The 25,063-nt window shown below is 40.6% G+C and overlaps 1 pseudogene; it reads right to left on the reverse strand.

The window, feature by feature from the left end:
* Positions 1-5,908: 5,908 nt before the first annotated feature.
* LOC142428064 (non-histone chromosomal protein HMG-17 pseudogene) lies at positions 5,909-6,210 on the reverse strand (annotated as a pseudogene).
* Positions 6,211-25,063: the final 18,853 nt, after the last annotated feature.

Raw genomic sequence — 25,063 nt, forward strand, 5'->3', positions numbered from 1 at the left:
CTTTTAAATACAAATATCGATTTGTTGATCAGACAGGTCTTTCCTGGTGGGCACTGTCTGCCCTGCACTAGGAACTGCTGACAAAAACGACATCATTAAAAACACAAACAAAGCACAGCCACTGTGCAGGGTTTAGTGAAAAGATGGATATTGTGCGACTAACTAAAAGCACAGAAGATTGTATAATTACAAAGTCAGGCGGGTGCCATGATAAAAATAAGATGCTTAACAAGAAAAATGTGTACAAGAGCATATCTTGTATTGGATTTTCAAATCTGAGCTCTCTGAGAAAAGCATGGCAGCTCTCGAAATGTGTCCACTTTCATTTATATTATTGCTTATTCTGCACCCTCATAGTCCAGAGACACTTACTTTGGAATCTAGGGATTAGAAACAAGCATGCACATATACTACACATGGGTTAAACCTGAATATTCTTGGTCACTGCTTCAAATAATAGACATCAGAGGACACCTGTAATTTTATGACCTCATTTAAATTATTTTTCAGGATCCAAATAATGGAGGGACATCTTCTCTTATTTCTCATCTGTTCTTCCTCTAGTCTTTTGAGTCATTGCCCACCAATCAAGTCACAGTGATATATATATATATATATATATAAAATCAAGTTACTTCTGTGCTTAAAAGCCTTTACTGTTTTACAGGAAATTTAGAATTAAACCCACATTCTTGCTCTAGGTCTACAAGTCCTCTTGCCTGACTTAGCTCTGCACCCCCCTCAAAACACACCACCCACATCCCGTCTTACACTCTGGAGGGAATACGATTAGCTCTCACATTTAGAGAAAGCAATCTGGTGGCATGTGTTAAAATTAAAAATACGCAATCACGTTGACCCTTCATTTAATTTCTGGTAATAAGGACAGGTACATGAGTATTTAATGTCAAAATGTTCTTTGTTGCCTTTTTAAGCAAAAAAAAAAAAGAATCAATCATGAAATGATCTCATGTTCATCATCAGCATGTGAAAAACCCTGGAAGGTTATTGCAAGGAAGCCCTTGTCACCAATTACTGAAGAATATTTGATATTGGTTTTAGGCTGCCTTTAGAATTGTCCTAGGGTGAGCACCGCAGAAGGGCGAGGGGGCTGGACTTGGCCCGAAGGAGAGAGGGAGATGTCTCTCTGGTGGAGCCAGCCAGAGGGCTGCAGGTTTTCCCTCCACCACTTCCTCAGGGCTTTCCCAGTGACCAAGTTGAGTTTGACCTGGGGAAGACAGTCGCATATCTTCCAAGGACCTGCACCCCTAGAGGCATCAACAGCAAACAGCAGTGGTTGTTGCGGGGGTCCCCGGATGAAGGGAAAAGCAATGGAGAGAAAAGATAAAGACAAGTCACAAGAAATAACCAAGTCACAGAAAGAACATTCATTATGTAACAATGCAAAGGAGCTCCCAGATACGAAGGGGCTTTACAAGGTTCATGGGACAAAATGGAAGGAAAAGACTGTGGGATTTGCCCATGATCTTTTTGAAGCTCCTTGGTGTTTTACCAAGAAACTACAAAGAAGTGAAAAGTCAATCAGGCATAATAATAATAAAGTAAAACCACGATCACGGTTTTGAAGACGGATGAGTGGAGTAGATTCTACAGAGGTATAGCAATGGCTCAGATATGCATTATGTTACTAGTTGAGTTGCTCTTTCTACATAAATTTGAACATCCATTGCCAAGTTCCATTTTGGGTTTTCAGCCAATGATTTGGGCTGGCAGCAATACATAACCTCAAGGTTGACCCTTAGTATCACGTCTAATAGTCACCGTTGCCCAGTCAATCCCAGCACGGAGGGGTCTCTCACGTAGGAGTGACACTGACCTCCACACTGCTGTCCAGGCTGCCATCCTACGGAGTTAGGACCCCAGGGCTTTCTTCTTAGGGACCTCTGAATGTCTTCTCGCCTCCAATCTTCCAGCTAGTAACTGAGCATAGCCTGTTTACACCACCCTGGTGCCACACTAGGAATAAAATAGCATTAAAATCAATGCCACAGCAACACTGAAGATAAATAAGGGCAGGTAAGGCAGAGTCTTATTTGTGTTGGGGGGATGGGGATGGGGTGGTGGGCGGGGGTCAGCATAGAGTTCTGACAGTGGGGCAGGCTTGTGACTCAGGGAGGCAGATTTCTCAATCAAGTTCTCTGCCAGTTTTGTTTGGAACCAGGAGGGGTCTCTGGCAATAATGGTTCTGACCGTTTTCTAAGACTCCAGCTCATTTTTAAGTTGGAAAGTTCAAGTCTCTCTAGACATTTCAAAAGTCAACGTGGCCCATGTTGATGGTTCTGTTTCTGACTCTCCCAGCTGAGTTCCATTCAGGGGGAGAGACAGCCATTTCACTGATGGCTGCTTCCTGGAGTCCCAGGATGAAGTTCAATACATTTCTTTTCTTTTATATTATTTAGGGATGTTGTAGAATAAATTAATACAATTTAACACTGGGGCTATGCAAACAACACCAAAAATTGAACTGATCCTGTCTTCCATTACAGTAAGCACCAGTGTCTATTCTGAAAAGAGATGTTTTGGCTCAATGATTTGATTTAGCCTTTTGATTTTAAACAAGCTAATATTTAGAAGAGCAAGCTGTATGGAGAAGTTAGAAAGGAATCAATGGGATAATGTATTTGAGGGAAATTCTACCCAGTCGGTAACCTCCAGTAAGAAATAGGAATAGCCAAGTGAATTTAAGTGTCTTTGGTAAAAAAAAAAAAAAAAAAAAAATCACAGTCACTTTGACTGTGCTTGCATTTCCCACCTCAAACTGACCTAAGAAGGTGAGATGCCAGTGACCTTTGCTGCTAAGTTTGCCTGGTCTGTCCTCCTTGCCTGATGAACAAGCTTTTCTCTCTCTCTCTCTCTCTCTCTCTCTCTCTCTCTCTGTCTTTCATTTTCAATGAAAGCTGATTTCCACTCACCTAGTTCTAGACTGGCTTTGCTCTTCCGATGGGAATTACATATTTGTCAAATTTCAATGTGATAGACACAATCAATGAAGGGCAAAATATTCCATTAGGTGTTTGTTTTTAGCAAATGCACAACATAAGTTGTCAATGAGCACATAGCTTAAGAAGTTGGGAAAAGAGAATTTAGCTTAAGAACTTGGGAAAACAATATCAAAGTAGGTCTATAATCAAGGGAAAAGAAGTAATAAATAAAAACAAAGGTATCCGTCTGTCATGAAAAGAGCCATTACCAACAGAAAACACAGTCAGACACACAGTTACTTCCTTTGTGAAAGCCGTCCCAACAGAAAACAGCGAAACCTCTGAAAGTTATAGCCAAGACTTCGAAAGTGTAGTAAGGGGTTGTCTAAGAAATGCAAATTGGATTCAAGGAAAGGCCAAAAATCTTGAGATAGAATCTATGTGTGAAATGAGATGAGTAGTAACAGTGGCCTGGAAGTCATTTTCACCTTGAGTGATTTAAATCTTTTCAACAACATCGTTCCTATGTTTTATGCCAGGTTAGGAACCCTGTAGAAACAGAAATCATCAATGTCAGACTTTATTGAGCATGGACTCTTAGCCAGGAAATCCTGTAGCTAAGCCCATTGTCTGCTTCAGTACTGTTTGCCCCCACCACTGTGTTTGGTCAGGCGGCACAGATTACACCCTTTCCCCCTGGTTTCCAGTAGGAGACCTTTGCCAGTGGACACAGAGATCTTCTCTCTGTCTATGGACTCACTCAGTAGGTAGAATTGGGAAGAAGAATATGAGTGAGAATGGCAGAGCTCCCTGACTTCAGACACTTCTGTGAAAAGACCACTCCCTAACAAAGGGTGTCATGTATGGTGATAGAGCTACACAGTATTCTTAGGGAGCAAAATAAGTTCCTCCCTAAGTTCATGCAAAACACCCTTTTCCTGGTTGTCCTGTTTCCATGACGGAGCCCTGGCGGCACAGTGTTTATGCACTAGGCTGCAATCAGCATGGTGGGCAGTTCAAAACTGCCAGCATCTGCTCTGGAGAAAGACTGGGCTTTCTGCTCCTGTGAACAGTGACAGCGACAGTCTCAGAAACCCACAGCGGGGTCACCGTGAATAAGCATTGACTCGGTGGCAGTGAGTTTAGTTTAGATTCCCTGAGACTTTTTTCACTAAACAAGTCAGAGTGACTGCATCCCAATGTCCACACTATAAGTGATTTCTTTCTCTCTACAACTTTCTGGGGACACAATCCACATGTCATGTGATTCAATAGTGTTCTCTTTATTATTGCTGTTGTTAACTGCAATCAGTTCAGTTCTGGCTCGTACAGATCCTATACAAAACAGAAGGAAACATTGCCCTGCTCTCTACGATCCTCAGGTTGCTCTGTTTGGGACCTTGTTGCAGCCACAGTGTCGTTCCACCTTGCAGATGAGCTTCCTCTGTTTCACCGCCTGTCCACTTTAGTGAGCATGGTGTCCTTCCTAGGGACTGGGCTCTCCTAGTAACGTGTTTAGAGAAAGTGAGACAAACTCTCATTATTTGAGATTCCAAGGAAAATTCTGGCCGTGCTTCATTCAAAGGCACACGTGCTTGCTCTCCGGGCAGGCGGCGGCACTTTCAATATTCTTTGCCTGTGCCATAACTCAAACGCCTCTCTTCTTATGTGGTTCTCCTTATTCAGTCTCAACTTTCACTTGTTTATGAGACAATTGGAAATACCATGACTTGGGTAGGGATCACCTTAGTCCTCAAAATGGTATCATTGCTCTTTGGCACTCTAAAGAGATCCTGTGGATCCGATGTTCCCAATGCAATATGTAGTTTCATTTCTTGACGGCTGGTTCTTTGAGTACTGACTAAGGATCCAAGCAAGATGAAGTCCTGACACCTTCCATCTCTTTTTCTATTTGTAATGATGTTGTCTATTGATCCAGTTGTGAGGAATTTTGGTTTCTTAACATTGAGTTGCAACCCATATCAGAGGCTGCTGTTGGTCACTGATCTTCCTCAGTAAGTGCCAAAATCCTCCTCCCTTTGAACATGCAAGGCAGATTGAAGGTAGTTAATAACGCTTCTTCCAATGCTACATTTTTCCATGTATCATCCAGTTTATCGGGTTATCTACTCAGCACACAGATTGAACCAGGATGGTGACTGCTCAGCACATCTTCCTGATTTTAAAACACTACATATCCTCACAATCATGGTATTCAGGCAGGACATGGGCAGACGGTCGTTAACAGCATATAACAACTTTTGAACTCCCTTCTTCAATGGACTACCAAAATCAGAAAGCCGCTAGAAAACCCACTGAAGTCTTCAGCTGATGCTCTGAATGGGGAAAGTTTAGAGTGAGGATGGACATTTCACATTTAGCATGTTTTAACCACTTTTCATGAGCTGACCCTGACTTTCAGAAAATGAAATGAACACACCAGAATTGCCAATCTGAACAAAGATGGAGCTGCTCTTTTGAGGGAGGCCTTGAGGAGGGCGTCACTGGAAAGTCCAGATCGCCCAATATACTAACAACCAATGTTTTGAGGTCAGGTGAAAACAGGTCTCTGGGTTTGTGGGAGTCAAGTCTGTGCTGAAGGCAGAGGGGGAAGAAGGTATGGAGGATGTAAAAACGAAGCTGTACTTACACCCTCTCACAAGGTGTTGGTGCCAAGGTGGCTAAAGTGGGTCATGTCAGGGAATCCCTCCTCCTGGGACCTCAGGGGAGTCTCTCAAAACTAGCAGGACAAGGTATTGTCTTTCACTCCATCCAGCTTTGGAGACAGTCGATGAGTGACATTTGCCCCTCCCCCCAAAAGACAACAATGAAATGTTCTGCGTGCTAACAACATAGCTTTATAAAAAAGTACAACAAAATTCTACATTTTTATAAAACTTGATTAAACATAGTATTTCAAACTGTCCAGTCTCCAGAAGTACACAGTTATCAAAAATGCACACACTTCACTTAGCATCTCCAGTACTTTCAACTCTCTGTGCCTGGTGTGTATTGGCATCTCCATTTTCCACAGGGTTGTTCCCGTCCTCGCCAGCATCAGCCTTCCCCTCTTTCCCTTTAGATACCTTCACTCCCATCTTCGCAGGGGCCTTTTCGGCTTAGGCTCTGGTTTTGGAGGAGCGGGTTTAGCAGATAACCTTGCTGATCTCCTCTGAAGTTTGTCCTTCCCCTTGGCTTTATCTCCCTTAGCATCCCCTTCAGCCTTTCTCTTGGGCACGGTGACAATGGCAGCACGGCCCAGGAGCATCAGGGGATGCAGCAGTGCGCAGGCTCTGGTCGATATGGGAGTCGTTCTCACCGCTTCTGCACACTGCTCCGTATTTTTTGACTTTCTAACTTAAGGCCTTTGCACATTTAATTACATTTTATTTCGACTTCCAGAGTTATCTTTTGAAATATTTTGTTCAGTTCCTTTACTTCGTCTTCCATTTCCTTTAGCTATGTTACATCCAAGAGCAAGCTTCAGAATCTCTTTACTTTGGTCTATTCTTTCTTTTGTTGTCTTTATAATGACCTTTGATCTCTTCAGATATGATGTTATTGATGCCATCCCACAATCTGGCCTTCTACCACTATTGTTTAATCCATCAGTCTTTTGTTTAGATGTTCTCTAAATTGATGTGGAATATAGTCAAGGTCCTATTTTGGGTCTTTTGTACATTTAAAACACGATCTTCAACTTCAACCTAAACGTACATATGAGCAACTACTAGTCTTCCCAAAGTCAGCATCTGGTCTTGTTTGGCTGCTATGAATAGATATCATCAGCAAATGCAAGTCATGAAGGCATTTTGAGTAGGCAGCCCGTTCCCAGTTGTATTTCAGTGCCGTCCAACCTGAGGGGCCTAATCCAGGCACTAAATCAGACAATTTTCCACTGCTATTCATAAGATTTTCACTAGTTAATCCCTCAAATTAGACAGCCTGCTCCTTTTTGGTGGTCTGTTCTTAATCTGGAAGCTCTTCTGAAACCTGCTCACAATTGGGTGACTGCTGATATTTGGAAGAACACAGTGAGGCGAATTGACAGATGAGTGGTGGATCGGTAGTCAGAAAATAAAACGAGGTATTTCACTAGGCAGATTCTGCTGCAGAAGACGTCTTTAAAGGGTTACAGATACCCATAGATGTCCCCTTGAGGACTAGTGTGTGCCTGACCCAAGTCTTGATATCTAAAATCATTTTATATTCACCTGAAAGCTGGACACTGAAGGAAGACTAAAAAAATGCAGCTGTATTTGAACTCTGGTGTTGGCTCAAAATATTAAATGTGCCACAGACTTCCAGAATAACTAACAAGTGTGTCTCAGAAAGAATAGAAGAGGGCTTCAAAACTTCACAGGAAAAATGACATTCTTCCACAAACTCCTTGAAAGCCTCTCACACAACCACAGTACTTCTTAGAAATGAGGATGGGGGACTTGGTGTAATGTACTTTTGATGTGGTTTCATGGGAGACCAGTTCCTGTAGAAGAACACCATGCTTGTTTAAAACAGGATCTGGAATATAGAAAAAAAAAAGAGGAAGACTCTTGGGATGGATTGACACACAATGGGCACAGATGCAAGGATGCGGATCGTAGGGAACAGAGCCCCGTTTTGTTCTGTTGTACACAGGGCTGCAAAGAGTCAGGACCTTCCACGCTGCACCTAAAAATAACAAAGCCTCTTTTTGGATGACTTCAATTAATTGACTTCACAAAAACCCAGTTTAACGTCCATTGAAGGAATATTATTTGTTGGATGCTAATCTTGAGATCATAAGTTCCAACTCAAGAACCGCTCCATAAGTGAAAGATGAGGCTCTACTCCATTATTATTGAAGTCTCAGACAAGCAGCACAGGGTCACAATGAGCCAAGTAGACTCAATGGCCAGGAGTTGGTTATTAGTCAGAGGCAATTTTCTTACTTTGGGTACTCTATAAATTTCAACCTTAATGAATCCACAGAGGAATGCAAATCCTCAGAGGTAGCCCAGGGAAGATCACAAGAAAATACAAATGGAAAAGCAAAGCTGTTAGAGAAATATACAACTGGAGAACAAACACTGGATCTCCTAAGGAGGTTTAAAAGTGACTCTACTGAAGTAAAGTTAAGTTCTCATTTGCTAATCAAATGTGTCTCTACTGGAGAAAGTCCAGGAAGTCTGCTTCCGTAGAAATGACAGCCAAATAAAATCCTTGGGGCAGTTCTACTCTATCATGTGGGGTTGAGATGAAAGATAAGTAGTTTGGAACATGATCTAAAAATAAAAAGGCAAACCAAACCCTCCTGTTATCAACTCAAAGCAGATGCATAACAATAATCCTACATGAGGTTTTGAAGACTTAAAATTTTCACAAGAGTAGACAGACTCATCTTTCTTCTGAGGAGAGGATGGTAGCTTTGAACCATTGACTGTCAGGTAGCAATCCAATGTTTGCCTGATGTTGCCAACAGGGCTCATTACAAAGAGGTACAGTGAGTATCAATATAAAATATAATTTGACAAAAGGCAAAGGTCATACAGTTGCCCCATCATCCATCTTCTTTAAAAGAATTTGTGTTTAAACAGTTGTGTTGACATAGAGAGTCACAAGAATTTTCAGTGATTTTATAACAGTTCTTGAGAAAAATGCCTTGAAGGATATGTCTGCTAGTTTTGGCAACCCAATTAGAATGGGTGAAATACTTGAGTCTAAGACTTTCTGCTGCTGCTCAGTGTTAGAGGCACCTGAAGCAATGTCCCCACCCAGCTGAGGGCTGGAGCGCTGTTTTCTGTGTGCCCTGTGCTAGAAAATGCACCCCCCCCCTCTCTCTCTCTCTCTCACACACACACACACACACACACACACACACACACACACACACACACACCAAAATAAAAGAAAACCTCCCTGTAATTCTGACTCATAGGAACTCTACAGGGCAGAAAAGAAGTACTCCCTAGGGTTTCTGAAGCTGCAAATCTTTTCAGGAGCAGAAAGCTGCTTCTTTTCCCAGTGGAGCAGCTCAGGAGGTTGAACTGCTGACCACCTGGTTAGCAGACCAACCTGTGTGCCAGCAAGGGTCCTATAAAGGTCACAGGAATGATAGTGACTTACACTGCTGCTGTAATGCATAAATGCACATGTGTCTTTGAAATATTGCTCCATTAAAAGTAGTAGGAAAGGGAAACAATCTACTTTCTAGAAAACTGGAAACACAACTTATGAAACAAGGTGCTCCGTGGATGGACTGAAGAGCAAAGTAGACTCATCTTAACTGAATGATGGGATTGAGGGAATATCTTAAAAACACCTCAAAAGTGGAAAACTTATTTTTCAAAACAAAAAAGCAAATTTAGAACTGTTAGAGATCCAGAAATTCCATTATCCATCATTGAATCCCAAAGGGAAAGGAAAGAGAAAGGAGAGAGGCCAATGGTAAGATAAATTGCAGGAAGCAAGCAAGGTCCACATATAGATACATACTTGTTCATGATCAAAGGCAGGGGATGTAACATTCTGGGTAGAAAACATAAGATGCCGATTGGAGAATGAAAATTAGACAGTGAGTTTATTCTTAGGGGTACAAAATGCTAGAAGAGAATTCAGAATGTTGGTGTTCCCAGAGAAAGATCACACCAATCTATCAGTGTACCCCTATCCAAACAAGCATTTGAATGTGATGGGTATGATCTATTCTTACAAGCAAGAGAAAGACCTTTTCCACTAGGCACTATTTCTGGGGGGGAAAAAAAACAACTTAAAATGTGACACAGAGCACGTTATATCAGGATGCAAAATGAAGCAAGAGAATTAGAACAACCACATATCAGACCAAAATAAACCCAATGCAATCACATCAATTCCTATGCACAGTGATGCTATGGGACAGAGAAGAACTGTCTGTAAGATAATATTGATATCAGGAACAGCCCTTACCTTACACCACTAATGGGTTTGAAAGGGGCATGATCTATAATTGGGAAAGCTTATACACAAAAGGTGACAGGATAGGTGCAGTTGGAGCACGGGGGCCTCTGAAGCACTGCAACCAGACTTTAAAATTTATGAAGGTATTAATAAGTTACAGGGTTATCACAAAAATGAAGACATCTCATCAAAATTTTGAAGAGGAAATGTATTAAGATTTAGTAAACAGTAAAACAACAGTGATGAAGAAAATGGCAAATAACCCTATGTGTTAGTCTGGGTAGACTAGAGAAACAAATTCATGGACACTGATATGTGTATAGGAAAGAGCTTTATATACAAGAGCAATTGAATATTGAGAAAGCATCCCAGCCCAGTCCAGATCCAGTCCATAAGTCTGATATTAGCCCTTAGGTGCGTTACCAATCTATAAAGTCCTCTTCAGACTCACACAACACATGCAATGGTGCCGAATGCAGGAAGATCACAGGCCAGTGGGTGGGAGGTCTTATGGATCCAGTTGTGTTGCAAACATCTCAGGGCTGACAGGTCTCTCCATGTGGCTTCTCCAGGTCCAGGGCTCTGACTGCAACAGGGTTGGTCCATGTGGCTTCTCCTCAGAAATGTCTCTCAGGGAGTAATCAGAGAGAGAGTGTGTGTCTCCTGCCTCCAAGGAGGAAAATCAGGAGTTCCAAGAATCCTCAGGGAATAGCCATGCCCACACAGAGACCTCATTGTCTATATTCTGATTCCCAGGCTAGACTCTACCACATACACTCTTTAATTCTCAAATTGACACCAGATTATGTAACTACCACACCCTACAAACAAAGTTAACTCAGCATATAAAAATATGTGGAAGAAAGGAACCAATAGCAGCAGAAGAAAAGAAAAGAAAAAAACAGTAAAATGACAAAAATAAATTCCTACCTCTCACTATTTATCCTCAATGTAAATGGATTAAGTGCACCACTCAAGAGACAGAGAATAGCACAGTGGCTAAAACTACAAGACCCAGAGACAAGAGGTTTACAAGAGACAGACCTTAGACAAAAAGAGAAAATAGACTAAAAATTAAAGAATGGAATATATATATACGAAGCCCAGCGATTAAAAAAGCAGGAGCTGCAAATTTACTTGCTGATAAACTCCAGCATAACAGACAAAGAAGGATTATATAATGATTAAAGGATCAATTTTTAAAAGATGACATGAATATAATAAATACCTATGCATCCAATGAAAGAGCCTCCAAACACACAAATCAAACCCTTACAAATTGGTAGGCCCCAAACACTGTCTTTCTGATTGAGTGAGACAATCATGGAGTTGGCCTGACAGAACCAAATTCAGCGGTGGTTAAGTTCACATGCAGCTCAATTTTCCATAGCTTTTCATGTAAGGCGCAATCTTTCCCTCCTTAAACACTAACCGTTAGGAGAAGGTTCACTTGAAATAAAGACTATTTGATGATCCAGAAGAAACATGCCTCTCTGGGTGTGTCAGGTCCTGTCTACCTTTGACTGCTACATCTTCCCAATAGACGGTGTCCTTTTTGGATGCTGTCAAGCCAGTTCCTAATGATCGCAACCCAGGAGCGGAATGTCACTTCTCCTGAGAGTTTCTTTTTGGGCTGCCATCTTTTAGAGAGAAGGTCACCAGGTCTTTTCTCTTGAGGTGATACTGGGTGGCTTTGAACTGCTGACCTTTAGATTAGCAGTAAGCGTCTCACCATTGCAGACCAAGGCTGCTCAAATGGAAGGATACTTGCTCAAACAAACCCAGGAAGATTAAGTCTAGTCTGACTCGTAGCAACAGTACATAGGTGGCCTAAGGCTCTAAATCTTTATAGGAGTGAACAGCTTTATCTTTCTCCCACAGATGAGCTGTTGAGTTTGAACTGTCACCCTAGGCTTGCAGCCCAGTGACTAAGCCACCAGGGTTTTTAAAATAGAAAGATAGTCATCACAAATTGGAATGAAAATGCACTTCATAAAAAGCCAAACTTTTAGGTGCCTCGTTACATTCGTTGCATTCCAAGACACAAGATTCAAAGAAGTTTCTTCATATAAGAAATGTATCTTTATGTCTGTGAACCCTGATGTTATCAGATGCCAAACTATATTTCTGTATTTTTATCAGTGTTGAAATTAAAATATTTTTAAAATTTATAAGTGTATGAATTTTCTTGCACTGCTTATTAAATGGAAGTGCTTTAGGTTAGCAGGGTAGCTGAGTGTGAAATTTTCTTATTCTTGCCATTATGCAAATTTGAATGAAGTAGTCATGGGTTTAATATTATTTAATACTCACTTCCTGATTGTTCTCTGATTTAAATGATCTTTACTGATAAAGGGGAAACATCTTTCATGCAGAAAAATGATAATCATGATGATAGATAATATTCATTCATGTTTACTATGTGCTAGGCACTATGCTTAGCAAGTTGCACATGCCAGTTCATTTAATAAGTCAACTCTGCACTTAGTTCCTTTATTTCCAATTGAAGAATAGCATTAAAAAAATCCTCACTGCCATTAAGTCTATTCCCACTCCTGGTGACCCTGCACAGGGGTTCTGAGGCTGTCGACGTTTACTAGAGGAGAGAACGACATCTTTCTTCATTGAGGGGCTGCTGATTTTGTACAACCTATCTTTTGGCTAGTACTTCAGTGCTTGCCTGTCAGCACCAACAGCTATGCCTCTAGGATTAGTAAGTTACTGGCATTTACCAAGCTGTTAGAAGCCAATAAGTAAGTTCAGACCCATAGTGACCCTAAGTATTATAGAAAGAAACCTCTGCTCAGTACTGTACCTTGCTCACAATCATTGCTTTGTGCAAGCTCTTTGCTGCAGCCACTGTATCAACACATATCATTGAGGGTTGGTGGTTACTCCTCTTTTTCACTGACTCTCTAATGTACTAAGAATGATGTCCTTCTCCAGGGACTAGTCATTCCAATGTATAAAATATATGATGTGAGGTTTAACTATCCATGCATCTGAGGCACGTTCTAGCTGTCTTTATTCCAAGATAGAGTTTTTCAGTCTTAGAGACCAGAAAATACACCTATTTAGCCTTAGTAATCCACCCACATTTACACAGGTCATAGGAAGGAAAGCAGCAAAGCAATTTGCCCACAAATTATGACTACTTTGGAACAAGCTGTTCCTGGGGAAAGAAAGAAGATTCAATCGGTCTCTGATCTAATCTTCTTGTAAATCTACTGAAAACTGAACACTATTAAAAATAGACAAGCAATAGGGATTAAGAGGAGAGACCCTACTTCTGTAATTATTTTATAAAGTCATCCCTACTTTAGGATTGCCTAATAACAAGCTGTCAGGAGACACCAGTTCCTGGAGATGGACATCATGCTTGGTCAAGTGGACGGGCAGCCAAAAAAGAGGAAGGGCCTCAATGAGATGGAGTGACACAATGGCTACTATGATGGGTTCAGGCACAGGAACAATTGTGAGGATGGCCTAGGACACAGCAATGTTTCCTTCTGTCATGTGCAGGTCACTAGGAATTGGAACCCACTCCATGGCGCCTGATAACAGCAAATGACAGCAAAACACCACTACTTGGATTTAAGAGGAATGACTCTCGGTAAAAGTGATATAAGTTAAGCATGTACTTGGGTATAAGATTATGTTTCACAATCTTCATATTTTCTCATGCGCAAGGCAACATATCACTTCAAGGTCTTATTTTTACTCTTGGGTAAAGAGTGTTCGTGCTAGGTGGGAAAGAAGAAATAATAAGTGGTGTCCTGAAAAAGCCCAATCCTCTCTGCTCTTCTCAGGCCTCTTGATTGCTTGCTTGCATTTATTTGCCAAGATTGACATGAATAAAATTTCTGATATGAGTGAGTAGGCTTGACATTTCCATTCTTCATGCAAGCTTAGCTCAGGACTGGTAGAATTAGCATCTATTTTCAATATCAATAGCCAAAAATAAGATCGGGAACAAACTGTGGAACAGACCATCAATTGCTCATATGTAAGTTCAGGTTGAATTTGAATAATTTAACACAAGTTCATGAGATCCAGGAGGTAGCATATGATTAAGAACAAATACTACTGACGAAGAAATTCAAACTGCACTAAAAGCATTAGTGAATTATAAGAGCCTAGGAATTGTTGGAATAAAAATTGAAATGTTTGAAAAGCTGATGAAGTACTGGAAGCTTCCATTCTTCTATGTCAAGAGATTTGGAAGACAAGTACCTTTGTATCCACTCCAAAGAAAAATGACTCAACGGAATGTGTAAATTATTGAACAATATCATAAATATCACATGCAATAAAATTTTGCTGAAGATAATTAAAGAATGGTTTCAGCAGTACATCAACAGGAAGCTGCTAGATATTCATGTCAGATTTAGGTGAAGATATGGCATGAAGGATATATTGCTGATGTCCGAAGGATCTTGGTTGAAAGCACAGGATACTGCAGAACTGCTCACATATCTTTTATTGACTATGTAATGGCATTTACCTCCTTGGATCATAATAAATCATTAATATCCTTAAGAAGAATAGGAATTCCAGAACACTTCATTGTGCATCAGGTTTGAATCTTTTCACCACAATTCAATATAATGCTGAGCAAAATATTTAGAGGAGCTAGACTATATGAAGAAGAACATGGCAGCAGGATTGGGGGAAAGCTTATTAATAGGCTCCAATATGCAGATGACATAACCTTGCTTGTTGAAAGTGAAGAGCACTTGAAGCACTTGCTTATGAAACTGACTGCAATCTTTAATATTGATTATAAGCCATTGTATAGAAAATCAAATCCTCACAACTGGACCAATAGATAACATCATGATTAATAGAGAAAAGATTAAAGCTTTAAGGATTTCATCTTGTTGATGGAAGCGGCAGCCCATAAACCAAAGACAAATCTGCAGAAAAGTTCTTTAAAGCATGAAGATCAAGGATGTTACTTTGAGATATATTTGACCGAAGCCATGGTATTTTCCATTATTTTCGATATTGGGGGAACCTAGAGAATGAATAAGGAAGACCAAAGACATCTTCATGAATTTCAATGATGGTGCTGGCCAACAATATGCAAAGTACTATTGGACTGCTAAAAGAACAAACAAATCTATCTTCCAAGAAATACAGGCAGAATCTCCTTAAAAGCATTCTTTGGATGGACATGTCATCGGAAAAGGTCAGTTCTTGGAAAAGGCCATCATGCTCAGTCAAGTAGAGCATCATCGAAAAAGAAGAAGACTTTCCGTGACAGGAACGGATACTGTGGCTGCAACAATGGGTTCCACAATAAAGGCTACTATGAGGATGGTGCACAACCCGGCATGGATTCATTCTGGTGTGTGCTTTGAGTGGGGCGTGACTGGATAGAACCAACAACAACAACCACCACAAAATTATGCTCTTGAAATCCATTTTTTTTACTCTGAATAAATGCAGATTAAAGTGCTAATTTAACTAATGCTCGTGAAGATGCCAACAAAGTGAGCCACAACTTTAGGCCTAGTGATAATTCACATAAAGGAACAATTAAAGTATTTCCAAAAGTACAGGGGGGAAAACTGTAATTAAAATCTTCTGCTCGCTTCAGTTAAATTTATGAGCTCTGTTCCCCACAGGACATACCCCATGGTTTCTTTCATGAGTTCAGATAACTAATGGGAACTGTGAGTGATGGATGACTATTGCCATGGGGAGAAGGACACATCAGCAATCGTGGGCGAGGGCACATAAAAAGAACATAACTTTCACTACTGAGACCTCAAATCTTTACTTGATTCTGTCCCTCAATGCACGCCAACTCAGGACCGAGAATGGGGGTGGGTATAACTCAGCATTTAAGTGTATTTCTTTGTTTGTGACTTGAACTATGATGAAATGGAAATGAAATAAAAACGAGAGTAGCAGCAAGTGATATCATGTCACCCTTGTGAAAAGTCTGTGAGCACGCTAGTAGCTGACAGACGTGGGTGGGAACGGAACAAGAGCCCTGTCTTGATGTTGTGACTACAAGTCAGAATCATCCGTTCTACACTCAACGTGAGGTGTGTGGGTTCACCTAGGACATCACTAAATCCTGGGAGGATTTCCTCCATCTTGCTCTTGAGAATTACCCAGACATTTACTTTTATAACTTAGGAAATAAGAAAATCATAGCTGCCAACGAGGTGGTTGGCTCATAAGGGATGTCTTTTCTTAGAGGATTATGTATTTTACAGATTTATGTGAAAGCTGATGAGTCAAACCAGAGCTCACTGCCATGGCGATAGCAAAACTGTTTCTCAAAGAAGAACTGGAAGAAGAAGGGACAATGGTCCTAAAGATGGACACAGACGGGGGTTGGGACTTAAGTGGAGGGGAGTTGGGAAGTCTGCATAAGAGACACAGGTTTTTGCAGGTCAACAGTCTCTAGGAAGCAAGGTTGTGGTTCTCCATAGCTCATTTTTCAGTTCTGAACTTCCCAGTGGGTCCCTGTTCCTCAGAGGGAAGGTCAGATTTCCTATTGCAGCCAATACTGCCCCCACAGAATTTGACCCCGGGGCCATTGCTCTGAACGCTTCTCTTTGTCCTCATGATGATCCAGGCAAACTCGTGACTCAGATTTCCTGAGAAGTAAAGTTTCAGATCTAAGCACCCTGGCACTAACCAAAGGTCAGCTTCTTGGAAAGACCTACAATGGTAGGGTCCTGTAAAGATTCAAACTCACTACTCTGCAGTGCTTTCAACTAATGGCAATCCTGTAGCTCAGGGAAGAACTACCCCACAGACTTTCCTATTACGCCATCTTTCTTAAAAAGAACTATTACTCTTTTAAACTGCTTAAACCATTGGTCTTTCTGTTAGCAGTCTACAAACTCACAGACATCAAGTCAATTCCAACTCAATCATGCCCTTATAGTACAGGATAGAACTGCCCCTTGGATTTGGGGAGACTTAAAGTCTTTATAGTGGGCAGAATGCCTCCCCCTTCTCCATGGAGAATCTGGGGGGCTTAACTGCCCATCTTGCAGCTAGCACCCCAATGGGTAGCCCACTACACTACCAGGACCCCAGGAGATTACGAGCTTTGAGACCCAAAGGGATGATTCCACTGTGTTCTAGATAGTCGCTATGAAACAATGAATTCCACTACTGTTCACAACCACCATCAAGATGGCTTCACATGTTTTCCTTTCCACGGGGAGTGCTGGCCTAACCCCTCGAATCCATTTATTTCTAGCTTGGATTTTACAAGAATTAAGCTGGGGAAAAGGCAGCTTCCCAAACCACAAGTGGCAGCCCAGGACAAGCTCTTTTAGGATCCCACTGCAGTGCAGAATGCAATGGATGATGGGAAGGAAAAAGACATCTCTCTGCTTCTAGCAAGATGCATGGCCACTGAAGCCCTTTCCTTGGCAGTTTCTGGAGCTGGATGTGAAAGAGCAATGCAGTCCCCTCTTGCATCTCATCTCAAGTGGGAGAGCTGGACTTCTTGTCACGTCACCCACACTGTTCGTTATTTCTCTGAACCACAGTTGGAGCCACTAGACGTTATTTACACTGAGTGCATTGAGAACGCCTTAAAGATAACGACTGAGGTGATCTTCGTGTACAACATTCATAACTTCTTTGAAACTCGATTTTCTGCAGGCTGCGACTTTTCTAATTGGCTGAGGCATTGAATTGTATAAAATTGTTTTTATGAATACATATTTCCTTGCTTATTTTTTAACATTTTATTAGGGGCTCATACAACTCTTATCACAATCCATACATATGCATACATCAATTGTATAAAGCACATCTGTACATTCCTTGCCCTAATCATTTCAAAGCATTTGCTCTCCACTTAAGCCCTTTGCATCAGGTCCTCTTTTTTTCCCTCCCTCCCCGCTCCCCTATCCCTCATGAGCCCTTGATAATTTATAGATTATTATTTTGTCATATCTTTCCCAATCTGGAGTCTCCCCCCCCCCGCCCGCCTTCTCTGCTGTCCGTCTCCCATGGAGGAGGTCTCATGTGGATCCTTGTAGTCAGTACCCCCTTTCCAACCCACTCACCCTCTACTCTCCCAGTATCGCCCCTCACACCCCTGGTCCTGAAGGTATCATCCACCCTGGATTCCCTATGCCTCCAGCTCCTATATGCACCAGTGTGTAATCTCTGCCCTAACCAGTCCTGCAAGGTAGAATTCAGATCATGGTAGTTGGGGGGGAGGAAGCATCCAGGATCTGGGGGAAAGCTGTGTTCTTCATTGGTACTACATCGCACCCTTGCTTATTTCTTGATCATGACTACTAAATTTAGATGTTGGAGTTACTGACAAAATCACAGGCACTGAAATGAAGCACTAATTTGGAGTTGTTTGTCATTCCATCCGGGTCAGTATTAATAATTATACATTGTATTTAGTCATAGTCAGTGGAACCTAATAAAAGCTTGCAAAAAAGAATTCATATTATTTAAACATCATGAGGCTTAAGAAAAGTCTTAATTGGTTGTCTTATTGCAAGTAAAAATACCCCACACCATCAAAGAGGAGAAACTCTGTTAGCCTGTTTAATTGGCACTAGCGGAGAAATTTATTTTTATGCAGATTAATAATCACTAATATCAAAACCTAGAAATAGGTTAAATTTTAATGCTGATGTAATTTAAAACATCTTCATCAGTGATGCATGAATCCATGCAGTCACTGTTGGCACTAAAGCTTATTAAAGTAATTATTAACTAATTCTTTAACAAGATCTCATTTCCACTTTTTGTACAAAGTGCATACTAAAAGGTGGTTCCAAGATTACTTTAAATGGCAAGCATATTCAGTAGCTTCAGGTGAGATGGCTGTACGGGCTGTGCTTTGTAGGTCTTTACTTTCCTTTTCCAAGACGTTTAAATCAATGTTCGTGAGAGAGCATACTCTTACACGTTAGAGACAAGTCAGCCTGTTTTTCAGTAAAACGAAGGAAGATATATTGGGGCCCATTGGGAATAGCAATGGTTTTGCTCTCCCTTGAATGCAATTCAATTATTCTCTGAGCCTCAGTTTCCCAAGAAAACATATCCCCATTGCTGTTAAGTCTATTATGACTCATAGCAACCCTATAGGACTGAGGAGAGCTTTGCCATAAACATTTTGAAGGCTATCCACCTTGTGGAAGCAGACTGCTACATCTTTCTCCCATAATGCAGATGGTTAATTTGAACTGTAAATTGTTCAGTTAGCAGTTCATTGTTTTAACCAAAGCAACACCTGAGCTCCCTAAGAAAACATAGTTGGTGTTGTTGTTAGGTGCCCTACAGTTTGCTGGAACTCATAGCAACTCTACGCAGTCCTTCTGATCCTCGCCATTACCATGTTTATGTTCATTGTTGTAGCCACTGTATGAATTCATCTCAGTGGGAATCTTTTCCTTCCTCACTGATCCTCTACTTGACCACACATGACGTTTTTGCCAGGGACTAGTCGCTCTTGATAACACTTCCAAAGTTCATGAGACTGTATCTTGCCAACCTCATTTCTAAGGAGCATGATGGTGGTACATCTTCCAGAGCAGATTTGTTTGTTCTTCTGACAGTCCACGGTGATTTCAATATTATTTGACAGCACCGTAATGAAAATGCATCAATTGTTTCCTGAACTTCAGTAGTCATTGTCCAGCTTTCACACATATATGAGGTAATTGAAAAACCATGGCAGGGTCAGACACCTTTAGTCGTGAAAATGACATCTTCAAATTTCAGCACTTTAAAAGATGTCTTGGGCAGCCGATTGCCCCATGCTATAGACTGTTTAATTTATTGTTTGATCCTTTCATTAGCATTGACTATGGATCCAACCAAGGTAAAATTCCTGATACCTTCCATATTTCATCTGCTTATGAAGAAGTTCCTTACTGGTTCAGTCATGAGTGCTTTGATCTATTTTGCTTTCCTTTACATTGAGGGGTAATCCATACTATTGGCTGTATTCTTTGGTCTTCATCACTTTGATTTCAGTCCTCTTCCATCAGAGAGACAGTGTCATCGGCATACCATGTGGATAATTAATCTTCCTGCAATCTTACTCATAGAGCCCAGCTTCTTGAGTTATTTATTCAGCATACAGATTGAATAAATATGAATACAGGATACAACCTGGAGACACAATTTTCCTGATTTTAAACCACTCATCACTCTATCCTAACAACTGCCGCTTGGGTTTGGACAGGTTTCACAAGGGCACGATTAAGTGTCTTGTAATTCCTTTTCTTTGAAATATTATCCATATTCTTTAAAAACACAATTGCAAACATATTGGGCCCTAGGAACCCAGGTCTGTTTGAGTACTAAATTTTGCCTTTGGTTTCTGATGTAAAGGGCAAACTGTTCCACGAGTAAAATGGAAAACAAAAGTGCCTCTTCATTACTATTGTTACTATTGTTATCGCCAGCCAAATTCTGCTGAATTTAACTCACTGTTTACCATCATGGTCATCAGTTCCATCACCCTACTATTTATTGCTAGCAAATAAAAACAAACAAACAAAAACTTCTGTGCTTTGGTTTCTTAGCCAATTATTATGCTAATCCACATAAGGGGGCTTCAAGCATTCATAGTAAAATTGTATTAAGATATTGTTTCTTTGATACAAACGTTTTTGAAATTCCCACATACATAATATATACCTGTAATATATTATATTTGGTAATAATAGTGCTTTCACATAATCAATTCAACTCATTCAAAACAAACTCACTGCCATTGAGCTGATGCTGACTCACAGCAAGTAGACAGAAGAGTGTGGAAGTGCTCCTGTGGGTTTCTGAACCCGGACATCGGTTAGGGAGCAGAAAGCCTCGCTGTTCTCTCTGGCTGGTGGGTTTGAACTGTTGAACTGGTGGTGAGGAGTCCAGCTCTTAACTACGAGGCACTGCTGATGGCAGTGTGTTTTGCAACGTGCAAAAGAATAGAAGGGATGACCTGCAAGATTGAAGTTTTGATCCAATTGGTTTCCACATATATTACTGTCCAGGGAAATAAGGGATACTTCAGTATTACTTACTTAAAATTGAAATTGCTTTCTCTCAAGTATTAGAATACCATATTCTAGTTAATACTTTGTTGGAATTTCTTGTCAGAATGGGATTGAAGCGTGGTTCTCCTTCAGGTAGGTTTTCATAAAAAGCCACTGCGGTTACGTTCTAATAAATGAAACCCTTTTTTCTTAAGACAGATGGAATTCCATTAAATAAACAAAATAAATCTCTGTTTTATCTTCTCCAAACTGCGAGGATTTCACTTATCAATGAACACAGAATTGTTGCTTTGGGGGGAATGAAGTGCTATTGCTTGAGCCAATATCATTATCTCTTAGCTTTCTGTAACAAGATAAGCAATACATCTGCATAAAGATAATCTTACATTAAGAACAGTCAAAGAACAGATCGATTTAAGTGAATAACTTGGGTAATTGAAATCAAGTAGTGTAACGATATATTCCTTATGGTGAAGAAGAAGAATAGCTTGAATTGAGGTTGTGCAGGGGGTTTCCGTGGGGAATTAAGAGCTATTTTATCCAGTTTGTTTTAATTTATTTTAAGTTTTTCAAGAAATCATTTTATTAGGGGCTTGTACAAATCTTATCACAACCCATATATCCATCCATTGTGTCAAGACCATTTGTATTGTTGTACATCATTTTCAAAACATTTTTCTTTCTACTTGAGCCCTTGGTACCAGCTCTCTTCTGCTTTGTTTTTCAAGAGCCATTTAAAAATGAGCTTTCTGACCCCACTGTAGTACGACTGCACATACACATGTGATTGAATGGCCTGGCAAAACCATTTCCATTTTTAAAAAGTCTAGTAAGGGTAGCTCACGGAAATCTTACAACAAAACCAGGACGTAAGACGGGTTACTCAAGTCACCATCATTGATTCAATTCTGACTCACAGAGAACCCCAGAGATAGAATGTCTATAGCCCTTTACCAGAGGACAAAGCCTTCTCTTTCTTTTATGGAACACCTGGTGGGTTCAGACTTCTGCTCTTGCAGTTAACAACCCACTCCATCACCCAGTACTCCAGCAGGTCTCTTGAAGGAAAACTAGTAGTTCCATTTTATAGGTGAGGAAATTTAGGTAAATAAAGATTGATAGACTCAATCAATTAAGTTCACACCCTAAATCACCAGATCAGGAGTGAAAATAATGCCCAGGCTCAAGATCCGAGGCTGGAAACGAGTGGCCACAGAATAAATATCTAGCTCACTACCTGTTGTATAAATAGTTTGATTGGACCATATCTGCATTTAATTATTGTTTAGGTCTTCTTTTGTTCTTAACCACAGTACTGTGGAGTAGCAGCAGAAACCATGCACATATGACTGACATACATACTCTTCCATCCTTTGGAGAAGAGGTTTGTCGATTCTGCCCTTGAAATGAAAGTCTTTAAACTCTTTCTAATGTGCTGTGTATACGTATTTGGGCCACCTGTTTCCTGATGGGGACATCAGTGACAGCATAGCTAATGAAATTCTGATGAGGCAGAAGGTTTTCTATACCTTTAGTCTTTTGTGTTTTGTCAAGACTGGCTCAAAATCACATTTAATTAATGTTCCTTTTCTCTCAAAAATCTATGATGTGCTTCAGCATCATGTGAATTATGATGCTCTGGCATGCATGCTCTGTGTGTATCCCTTGTGGCAGGCAATGTGGCTATTTTCTCAGTTTACCCAAAATCTTGTGGGTTTTCTTTCTTTTTTATATATCTGATTTTTCTTTTTTCCTGCATGTTGAATCACAGTACAATATGAATGTTACTAGCGTTTCTCAATACTTTTGGAAAATGTACCCATTAATATTTTTTGTTTTGTGTTTTTCTTCCAGCCTATTCTTTTACTTTGCCTTTTTTCTAGGGTGCCTTTCATCCATAGGTGGGCCACATGCTGCAGTGATTGAAGTAATTGGCTGCTAACCACAAGGTTGTCCATCGTTCCATGAGAGGAAGTTGTGACAACCTTCTTCTGGAAAGACCTACAGGCCTCGCAATCCTAAGGTAGCTGTTCTACCCTGTCCTATGGGGTCTCTGCGGGGTAGAGTCCCCATGATGGCTCTGAGTTTTGCTGACCTGCATTTTATTACATCGATTTCCTGTTTTCTGTCTCCTTATTTTTCTGCCCTCCTTTCTCAGATCACTTCTTCTAGTCTATTCTTCTTCGTGAATTCCAGGTTGTGTGTTTCTTACTGGTCGAAGTTATGTTTTTATCTTTGTCTCACTTTTCTGTTTCCTATAGATCCTTCAAAATATTTTCAGTACTTAAATGCGAAAAGCATCATTTATTTGGAATCTATAGGATGTTCTCAATATCTGAACTCTTTGTTCTCCTCTGTGGATTCCCACGCATTGTTCCCTACCAACTTGTGTTCAGTAATTCATTTATTGTTTTTGCAGCGAGACACTTATTTTCCTTGGAAAATTAGCCATGTGAAGATTCTGAGCCCTCAGGAGCTCATTTGCATTGGTTTTTACCAGACACCTAAGTCATCCCAGTCTGGGGCCGCTTTAAAGTAAATTCACAGTTTAAGCCTTGATGGATGACCCAAGGGGTATTATTTTACCATTGGGAACAATAACTGTGATGGGGACAGCTGGCACCTTAGTCGCTCTCCTCTTGTACTGTTCAGTGCCAAACACAATTTCCTCTGATGACTCGGTGGGTGAGAGGCCGGTTTTCATCCCCTCTGCCTTTGCCTTTACTTGGGAAAATTGACTTTAGCAATAATTTGCTTTTCTTTCTTCTGTTCCTTGAGAGAAATTGGCTGTCTGGTTTATGCTCCCTTTAAAAATCGATAAACTCTTCATTATCCTCTATTTCTCCTTCATTTCTTATTTTGTCTTTTATTCATTCATGTAGCCAACACCTTCTAAATTGCTTCATGGGGATGGAAATAGAATAAATACATTACTTCATATATTTTTCAAAATCAAGAGTTTTCCATTGAGAAGATTAGGAAGGTTTAGAAACTGCAGTTGTGATGGATCTGTGTTTTTACTCCTGTTAGTCTTGCTGTCATCTCAGAAATGCTTACCATGATTTGGTTCTCCACCTTTATCGATAAACTCTCCCATGGCTCATCAGAAACAAATACTGATAGCTCCCCGACGCCCCCCACAATTTCTCTAGCAGTCATATCTCTCTTTACGACATCTATGATTCCCCCCTCTCCCCTCCCAATTCTAGACTAACTGTCAGGCTTGAACGGCTGCAAAGAGCTTCCGATTAGATTTATAGCGGTACGATTTGGGGAAGCCGGAAGAATTAATGATACCATTTATATGATCCTTTGTGATACTTTGTTTCTTGGTATACTATAAACTCCTTAATATTTCGGCTCCTCTTTTTGCTCAGTGAATATCTGGTCTCTAAAGTAATTGAGTGGAAAAAGAGTAACCCAACACATCATCCTACAGTTCGGCCTTTCCCTTTGTTCTTCATTTCTTCTTAGACCCATATTTGGAGCTTTTCATTAATTATTCTGGGGATACACACTCAGGTATGCTTCCCCCCCAAGAAAGAGTTACTATTTTCATTTAATTATATACCTACCTACCTACCTATCTGTCTATAAAGATGATAAAGTGCTGGGTTACCTGGGATTTTCTTAATTAATGTATCTCTCTATCTTCTGCTGGTTTACATGGCTTCTGAAGAGTTGTAGGCTGCCATCCAGGTACTTCTCCCTGGGTTTACCTGCACCATCATTATCCTTGATGGACTTCTCAATTATACTATTTTGAAGCTTGTTGCTGATGAGTTCTTTTGTCTTTGTATAGCTAAAGAGTTTTTATTTCATGTATGCTTTTGCAAAATATTTTTACCAGATAAGATTTTTAGATAGACCATTTCATTTCAATGTCTTAAACATGTGGGGGTGGTGGTGGTGGTAAGGAAGTGGTGTTAACAAACCCAGGGACAAGGGAACAACATGGGACCCAAATTGGTGGTGAGGGGGGAGTGGCAGGCCTGGTAGGGAATGATCAAGGGTAAAGTTACATAAAGAAGCGGTGTAGCTTAACCCAGGTGGGGAAGGAGCATGATAGTGGGGCAGGAGGAAAGTCAAGAGAAATAGAGGAAAGAGCTAGGAGGCAAAGGGCATTTATACAGTTCTAGACAAAGACATGTACATATGAATATATGTATATGGATGGGGAAGTAGACTTATGTGCCT

Source organism: Tenrec ecaudatus, chromosome 15, assembly GCF_050624435.1.
Source record: "Tenrec ecaudatus isolate mTenEca1 chromosome 15, mTenEca1.hap1, whole genome shotgun sequence".
Classification (NCBI taxonomy): domain Eukaryota; kingdom Metazoa; phylum Chordata; class Mammalia; order Afrosoricida; family Tenrecidae; genus Tenrec; species Tenrec ecaudatus.